The following is a 10,071-nucleotide window of genomic DNA, read 5'->3' as shown; positions in this document are numbered from 1 at the left end:
GCTAAGGCCCGAGTGGTGTAAGATATTTTGGCTGTTGATGAGGGTCTGTACGTCAGTGCTCAATCTGTCTACATCATAAACAAGTTACGGTATGTACCCAGAATGGGATTGGAAAGCAGTGGCCGGAACGGCGTTGCTGCGTTGGCCGAACTGCCACACAACCCCCATACCTTTGGTCTAGGTTACACACCTACCAAAGAGGATTGGGTGAGAAAGGGAAAGGAAATGGCAGGAAGAGGCAAGGCAAGGCAAACTGGGAAGCACTATGAGCTAGTGCACAAACCAATTCAAGGAACCCTGAATGGCCGCTTTGTCCGGGAGGGGGAAGACTTCCCATTTTGCAGCTTTCTTGAGCCATGGTTGAACTCTGAGAAGCGGCGTTTGCCTGGCTTTGAGATTTTCTTTGACCTACAATTTCAAGAGGGTGAAGCCATAGAAGAGCAGACTGACTTAACTCCGGAGACAGAACAGAATACAGAGGATGAGTCCAACGGCAATGAACTTGAGATAAGAGCAGCGCTGGCTTGTCTCCTTTCGGATCCTCATATCAAACCAGAGAGCTTGGGGGATGACTTCACCGTTTCCATGATTGGGGCAGACCTAGGTGTGGACCCTTCAACCGGCATTCTGGATATATCTATTGCACCCTCTCTCACTTGGCAGCTAGAGGAGGGCTTTTTGTCCGGCAGTTCTGAATCAGGTAGTGAGTTGGAATCTGATTCCACAGAGTCTGTGTTGTCAGAATTAGATTCCAGTTCTTTTGAGTCGGAGTCTCGTATTCCTGGGGTTAGTAACTAGGATGCCATTGTTTTGTCCAGGTCGTCTTTTTCCTTTTCTTTTGAGTCAGTTGTAACAGAGGAATCGGACGAGCTAAAAGCTTTGAATGAGAATGGTACCACTGCTGTTTCCGAGTACTTTTCTGTCCCACTTGTATGTTGCATTGATCATGACTTTCAAAATTTTGATAAAAACGACGAGGAAGGAATTCCTTTAGTTTTAAAACAGTTGATTGGTCAAGAGGAGGAGAGGTTTGTAAAACCCCTTGTTGATGAAATCATTTCAATTAACATGGGTACTGAGAAGCATCCGCGTCTGGTCCAGATCGGGTCCACGTTGTCTTCGGAGGAACGCGAGTGCTTAGTCACTTTATTAAAAGATTTCAAAGATATTTTTGCGTGGTCCTACAAAGACATGTCTGGAATCGATCCTGAGATTGTACAGCACTGGATCCCTCTTGACCCTGAGGCCCGACCTATTAAGCAGAAACTTCGGAGAATATGCCCGGATTGGAAAAATCAAGAAAGAGGTCACCAAACAGATAGACGCAGGGTTTTTGCTAGTATCTGAGTATCCCACTTGGTTGGCCAATATCGTTTTGGTGCCGAAGAAAGATGGCAAAATTCGAGTATGTGTGGATTTTAGAGATCTGAACCAAGCTAGTCCGAAGGATGACTTTTTCCTACCACATATCGACGAATTGGTGGACTTCACCGCAGGCCATGCACTGCTTTCCTTCATGGATGGACTTTTTGGGTATAACTAGATCTTAATGGGACCCGAGGATAGAGAGAAGACTGCCTTCACCATGCCGTGGGGAACCTACAGTCATAAGGTGATGTCTTTTGGTCTGAAAAATGCTGGGGCTACTTATCAACGGGCTGCAACCACTATCTTGCATGATATGATCCACAAAAAGGTGAAGGTGTACATGGACGACATGATTGTCAAGTCCAAGGAAAGAGAGGGCCACTACACCACCTTGAAGAAATTTTTCCAATCAGAGAATATCGGTTGAAGCTGAATCCACAGAAATGCACTTTTGGTGTCACTCCAGGGAAAATGCTGGGGTTCTTGATTACGCAGAGGGGCATCGATGTTGATCCTTCCAAAATCGAGGCCATCCTAGAAATGCCACCACCAAGGACTAAAAAGGAGGCACGAGGCTTTTTGGGTAAAGTGCAATTCATAAGACGGTTTATTGCAAAATTAACCTTGACTTGTGAACCACTATTTGGTCTCCTGAAGAAAGGAAAGAAGTTCCAATGGGATGACAGATGCCAGGTAGCTTTTGAGCAAATAAAGTAGTAACTTCAGAACCCGCCCCGTGTTGTCATTGCCAGAGCTGGGGAAGCCATTGATTTTGTATTTGTCAGTAACCGATATGACCATGGGCTGCATGACTGCATAGGAATCTGAAGATAGAGTGGAGAAAGCCATCTATTACCTGAGCAAGAAGATGCTGGAGTATGAGACACGCTACACGCCGCTAGAAAAGGCTTGTTTAGCTTTGTTATGGGCTACCAGGAAGCTGAGGCACTACCTATTAGCTCACTTAGTAATTTTGGTTTTGAGATAAGATCCCATCAAATATCCCTTCGAGAAACCAGCGCTTATGGATAGGCTAGCCTGTTGGTTGTTCCTTCTCTCCGAATTCGATTTGAAATACATGACCCGCAAGACTGTAAAGGGGAGAGCAGTAGCGGAATTTTTGGCAGATCACCCAGTGGAAGGGGACGAAGCAATAGAGTACTTATTCCTAGATGAGGCCATTTTGCAAGTTGTGGAAGAAACTTGGACGATGTACTTTGACAGAGCGTCTAATCAGTACGGTTATGGGATAAAGGTGGTACTGATAGCACCCGACAATTCCCATATACCTTTAGCCTTCAAACTCCGGTTCAACGTATCGAACAACGAAGGAAAATACGAAGAATGTATCGCTGGTTTGTAAGCCGCCCTTGAATTAGGGGCAAAACTGTTGGACGTCATTGGGGACTCGAACCTGGTTCTATCTCAAGCAAAATGAGATTGGAAAGTTAAAGAAGAAAGGATGAAAATTTATCACCAAACCCTAGACATTCTGATTCCTAGGTTTGAGAAATTAACCTTTACGCATCTGTTAAGAGAGAATAATAGGTTCACTGATGCCTTATCAACTCTATCTTCTATGATAGACATTCCTTTTGGAGTTCGGATGCGTCTGATCATTATTGAACAGAGATATGTGTCGGCTTGTGAGTTGATCGCCGCAATAGATGAAGTACAAGATCAGAACCCCTGGTATTATGATGTTTGGAACTTCTTGGAAAAGGAAGCTTATCCGCCAGGGGCAAATGCCAAAGATAAAAGGGCAATACGATGAATGGCTGTTGAATTTATCATCTGCGGGGGTAAGTTGTACAAACAAGGCCATCTGGGAATGCACAAGCTGTGTGTTGATGCCAAAGAGTCAAAGCGCCTAATGGAGGCCATCCATGGAGGGGAGTGCGGATCACACATAAGTAGAGTAATGCTAGCTCGAAAGCTTCTTATGCAGGGTTACTACTGGTCAACCGTGGAGGAGGATTTTATCGGTTTTGTTCGGCGATGCCACTAATGCCAAATTCATGCCAATCACATGAATATCCCGCCGTTAATGCGGTACAACAAGACTTCACCATGGCCGTTTTCAGTCTGGGGAATTAATGTTATTGGGGCAGTTACAATGAAAGGCTCGAATGGGCATGAGTATATCCTGGTGGCGATAGAGTACTTTCCAAAGTGGGTCGAGGCCCAATCCTACGCAGTGCTGAAAGCGTCGCATGTAGCCAAGTTCATCAAGAATAACATCATCTGACGTTATGGGGTCCCGAATGAGATAATCTCGGACAATGGTTCCCACTTTAAGAAGGAAGTGATCAACTTGTTGGAGAAGTACAACGTGGCTTTTCATAAGTCATCTACATATCGGTCACAAACCAACGGAGCAGTTGAGGCTGCCAACAAGAACATCAAACACATTCTACAGAAGATGGTGGAAACTTACAAGGACTAGCCAGACAAATTGCCATTTCCTCTCTGGGGCTATAGGACATCAATTCAGACATCTACTGGAGCAACTCTGTATTCCCTGGTTTATGGGATGGAAGTTGTTCTGCCGATTAAAGTTGAGGTTCTGTCGCTATGGGTTATGCCTGAGTGCCAGATAGCAGAAGCGGATTGGCAGCAGAGCATGTTTGAGGAGCTAATGTTGTTCGATAAGAGAAGGCTGAAAGCACTGTACTATGTTCAAGGTTATCAACGTAGGATTGCTAGAGTTTTTAACAAGAAAGTCCAAGATTCTTAAAGAAGGGGATTTAGTTCTCAAAGACAACCGAGCTTCCATCCACGACACTAGGGGCAAGTTAAGACCTAATTAGACTAGTCCTTACATCATTAAGTCTATCTGGTCGGGTGGAGCTGTTATTCTTATGGACCTAGATGGCCTCGAATTCTCCCAACCAATCAACATGGATAAGTTGAAGAAATGCTACCCTTGAGAGGCTCGCTAGGCAAAAACCTGAAAAGGCAACCTAGGCAAAAGCTACAGCACAAAAAATTGGAAATAAGGAAAACTAAGCTTGCAAGGTTGAAAACCCAGAAAGGGTGGCTTTGGCAAAAGTTAGAGCGCAAAAGGAGAGTGTTAATACTCGAGTGAGCCCAAACTGAACTACATAAGGTTTGATTCCCATCTTTGGGATACGTACGCAACTTCATTCTGAAGTCCAGCCATAAACACTTCCAAATCAACTGTGTCCATGAGATTGTTCTGATCATCTTGGTCTTTTCTACATCCAAGAGTTCGGTTGTGACCTTCACTATAAGAGCTGGTTACAGTACAACATAGTGCTATTCAAACAAGGGGCAACTTTCCATTTGCTAGATTTGGGATTGTACATCTAGAGGATAGATTCCGAGTGTGTTCGGTTGTGATCCTTATCGAAAATGGTTTTGAAAAGTTTTAATAAAAGTTGATTTTGTTCAAATTAATCTTTCTACAACTTAGACCATTTTGGACCAAAAGGAAAAATTTCAGTACCCACAACTTCAATTTCATTGATTTCAAAAGAGAGTTCTCTGCCTTTTGATACAAATCAAAGTTGCTTTTTATTACATTGAAAAGAAAAACTTGAAAGTATAGATCAAAGCAATAAACTTGGGGCATCGATAAGTCAGGTTTTCCTGTGCCCCCTCTCAGAGCTTGTGGACGCTTTAGATACTAAAGTAGGCCTAGTTTGCGTCTCATCTTCAAGCCAAGCTATGCATTCGCCAGATAAGGTGTAACTAAAATTGGAAGCGGTAGCTACAAGTTCTCTTGTCCTCCATGTAGTGGAATATCGAGCTAGTTGTGAACCTCGAATAGGAGATGAAGCTGGGTACTCTACTCCCTCTTATAGGCAAGTCTGGTCGTGTCCGAACTGACGCCAGAATCAAAATGGAAAGTAAAAGACACAGTGTGTTAAGCTAATCAACTAAATGCTAGGTTGCCGGGCCTTGCTATAGCTCATCTCAGGCAGATTAAGCTAGGGGCAACGCCAAGCAATGTCAACAGCAGACCTGTTGCACATCCAATGGCACCACCACCCCTCGTTCGGGAAATCAACCAGTCGTTGGCGAAAGAAATAGTCGCGTATTGAGTATACCGGCCAAGAGTCCACTACCTTCAACCTGTCCATGAGCCATATATGGGGAGGGATGAAAAATATGAGAGATTAAAGAATGGAGAGGTGTATGTGGAGAGAAAAAGTGAGAAAGGGTTTTGAGAGAAAAACAGAGCCTGAGTGCCGAGTGGTGTGAGAAACACATGTGAGATAGGGTGGGAAACATTACCTGTAATAGTAGTGGACTTCCTGCTGTAGACGTCCCCGAATGCCTCGGGAGGACGAGTCCCGTTCTGTTCATATTGGGTTCACTACAGTTCAGGACTCTCAAATTGTCACGGTTCTTAATCTGAACCAAAGAGTCCAAATCCGGCAAATCGTTTTGAGAAACAAATTTTTGAAAAGAAGTGCCAAACATGGACTGCTTTGCCAGATACAAAGTCGCCACCTAAATATTTTTTAAGGGGGAATTTAGGAAACCCTGACTCGGTGCCAAAGGCCACATGTCCGTCATCACCAAAGTTGCCTCGGCTCGGGAGCTAGGGTACGATTGGGGAAGGTCAGCTATGAGCACCCCCTCTCGCCCGATCCGAAGATCGGCCTCTACTAACCGTGATATCCGTTTTTGAAAACGCTATGTGTTTTTATCCCGATTATTAGCCTAGAATTACTATGTTATGCGCACCACACAAAAGTATAGACTAGATTCCCTAATTTGGGAATAAACATTGCATATCCGTTTGTTTTGAAAAAATGTTTTGGAATTTGCTGCTCGCAAGTAGGCTAAAACACGGATTTCAATGAGCTATTCCAACTCAGACAATCCAACATTCACCCACAGGCATTCAAGCAGTTATATCACATAAGCAGCTAGCCTCATGGTAATCATGCTATCATGGCAACACTCACACGCATGCAAGGATGCTAAAGCATAACTACTTACATCGTACTCCGTGCCAAAACAAAGAACTCGTTAGCAATCAATGCATGATCCAAGTCCATGTTTAAATGTCTAATGCAACGCATACGAAATGTCACTAGAGTAGGCTCGGCTAGTCTATGAATGACATGTGAAAATGCACAAGTAGCATGTATTCAAGTTAGATTTGAAATACTAATGCAGTTAGCATGATGCGCCGAGCCCGGTGCATGCAATACTGATGAATGATGTACGCATGCATAGCATAAGGTATGCTAAATTAAACATGACCTATTACTAATCATCAAAGCAGGTAAGTAAAAGGGAGAAAGCAGTGGGGGTTGGAAGACATGCACACACTCACCCACACTTATTCAAATTCGCCCTCGCTCGGAGGGACCGAAAGAATAATACAAATTAACTAACTCGCAAGCTAATTAATTATTACAAACCAACTAAATTAGTTAAGCAAATCAACTAATCTAAGAAAGCGATAAACGGCCTCGGGAAAAGAGCCCAATGTAACGCATGCTCGGTCTTACCCGGAAGTCCACTGCCATGCACAAGCTGCCTCTGTTTTTCCCTGCTATACTCCTCTGAAAACTGCCAGAGTCTAGGAATTGCTTCCCTGGACATTGGGAGACACCACCGGCTGAGGAGAATGGCCACCGGCAGCAAGATGTGATCATCGACTGTTGATGAAGCTATCGGCCACGGATTTATGGTCGGTCGGCACTGAACACTGCCGGTCGGCCAAGAATGTCTGCAAAACCTGCAATTGACAGCAGCAGAGGGCAAGGCACAGCATGGCAATGCATTTCAAGCAATATATGCACCGACCATAACCCTTGTCATGTTTATGACTCAAAGGGACATGGTCCTTGGTTCTCGGACCATCAAGCACGCATTTCAATGCGTGATAGCCCAAGAGACCAAGTTGTGCATTTTTTATTTCAAATGTAATGCAATGCACATAGTCAAACCAAGGGGCTTCTACCTCTATCATGACTCACTTCAAGAGGTGAGGCAATGCATGCACAATGCAATGCAACCTAGGCATGCGAGCTAAGGATGCAACATGGCAATGCAATGTGTACATGCAAGTATGCAAGCAACCATGCGAGGTGAGCATGCAAACAAACAAAGAGATGTACTTAAACATGATTAGGCAATTCTCAAACAAGCCTAAATCAGTGGCCAAAGTGCTCAAACATGGAGGCCAACACACGCACACACATGTACATGTTAAAGGGCTAATACTTAAGCACAAAAGGGCAACTCTCAAGCACACTTGAAAAGGCATAACATGGACAATTAGCATGTAAATTAAGCTTTGAAAATCATGCAAGAACATGGTGCCAAACCAACCCAAACAATGCAATCAAGGTATGCAAGCAAAGTCCAAGATTCAAAGCAAGCTAAAGGGGTATTGAACCACACTTGACAAGACCAAACATGGCATGAGTTCAATGACCCAAAACAGAGTTTTAGCACATAAAACAAAGCCGAAAAGATTACTTAGATGGCATCTAAATGACTTGAATTCAAAAGCATGCACAATGACCAAAACATGGAGCATGCAACACAAGCCTTTGACACATTAAAGGGACCATGAAATGCAAGCATACAAGCATACTAAGTGGACTGAAATGACATGGAAAATGGTCCCAACCCACTAAATCAAAGCAAGTAATGAATGCTATACACTCATACCCTTAAGGCCAACAAGCCAAAATGCAAAGGGGCTATACAATGCATGCCAAAGTCGACCCAAACAACTAAGGACAGACCTTAATCATGGCAAAAAAAGCATAAATAACAGCTAAGGCATGGTCAACAAGAGCCTAAGCTAGGTGCTCCCTCAAGAGGCAAAAATGGTCCTTTTCAAGGAGAGGGGGTGGCCCTCTCCTTCTTGTGACCTCAAGGCACCATCCTTACCAAACACAAAATAGCACAAGGAGAGGAGGTGGCCCTCTCCTTCTTGGGACCTCAAGGAGAGGAGGCCCAAAAACCAAAGTCCCGGAGCTCACACAAAATAGCGCAAAACAAGGGCCAAACAGGGCTTAAGAGGGGTGAAACAACCCCAAAGCTTAAAACACTCTTAACAAACTATTTAGAGGCCTTAAAAACAGAACTTTTATGTGTTCTATGCAAAGCCAAAAAATAGTTGCAAGATAGGTAAAAGTAGTGTACAAAAATGGGGTAAAAAGGGACTAGTTTCTTACCCTTGAAGTCCTCCTTCACAAATGATGATCTTGTTGCCTCCTTGAGCTCAAATCCAGTCAAGAACACCAAGAACAACGCTCTGGTCCTCAACAACCAAGAGAAGGTGTAACACTATGTGTTTGTGTGCAATAGTATGGACAAACACACACTAGACACACACAAGAGAGAGATATAGAGATAGGAAATATGTATCAACCCTAACCCTAATCCAAAGCTCCCTCTGAAATTTTTGTAACCCTAATGCCAAGAGAGGAAGCCTCTTCTTATAGGCAACTCCCTCTTGTAACGCTTCCAAAACAAGCCATCCAAGAGGGAAATCCCTCCATACACGTGTATGGAGGGGAACAGAGTGGGTGCCAACTGGCACAAAATATCTACTAAAAGTAGATGAACAGTGATCGGCCATCCAAAATTGCCATTTTGACAAAATAAATGGCCGATCGGCAACAAAGAATGCCGACCGGCAATATATATTGCCGATGGCATAAAATCACTGGCCGGTCGCCTCGAGCCATGGCCGGTGATGTGTGGGGATGCCTCACAAGGCATTCCCTGCCCCTCCAAGGCAAAACACAAGTGTTTGGTGCAAAACCAGACAGAACACAGTCGAGTCGAGAGATCCTGAGGCAAGGCGTGCAACCGAGACCTCCGGGAACTCAAGACGAACACAAACAAGGGTAATCACCAAGTGTTCCAATGGTGACGTCCATGTCTTGAGGACGGTCAAAAATGGGGTGTCTACAGTTGCCCCTCTTTGACAGAACTCGAAAGTCATAACAATGACGGGAGTGAATGTCAAAGCCCAGAGACGACCCATTTTTGACAAGGCCGAAGACTCAGACAATCATGCAAGACACACAAGATATGCGCCCGAAGGCGGGGGCAAGATGCAAGACAATGCACAGAGCCGGACATAACTTATGATCATGCAAAGAAAGCTGTAATGAAGCACACATGCGACAGTTTTAAGCTAGCATACACCAATGCAACTACATTACAAATGCAGAAAGGATATAAGAGAATTATGCAATTCTCGATACGTCTCACTCGGAGGATACAATACCTGTGCGGCTCGTCTGGTTGCACCAGCTTCAAACGAACCGTACATACAATATCGTGCCTGCAAAGAAAGCAAACTTAACAGGTACAATGTTATTAGCAACATTCATGACAATGCAAAAATGAATGCAAAATGATATGCAATATATACAAAACTATATATGAACAATGCAAATGAAAATGCAATGCAATTGAATCATGATCCAATCATGAGCGGTTCGAAACCACACCTATGTCAAATAGATTGATGGAGGTAACAAGTCCGTCTACCATAGAACGGTCAACAAAACTATGAGTAATGTAGACGGACACAAGAACAAGTATTGGGGGGAATGACAAAGGTGGGGAAACGACCCGCTGGGGAAAGGACTACGATCCTAATGCTCGATGCAATAATTACACTACAATGTAATATATAATGAAAATGCTGGGGAATTGGCAATGGATATGGCACGCGGGCCAAACCAA

The sequence above is a fragment of the Camellia sinensis genome, chromosome 3 (assembly GCF_055761805.1).
Source record: "Camellia sinensis isolate YWXY chromosome 3, ASM5576180v1, whole genome shotgun sequence".
Taxonomy (NCBI): Eukaryota; Viridiplantae; Streptophyta; class Magnoliopsida; order Ericales; family Theaceae; genus Camellia; species Camellia sinensis.
The sequence above is the reverse complement of the archived record's forward strand: the minus strand, read 5'-3'. Positions refer to the sequence as shown.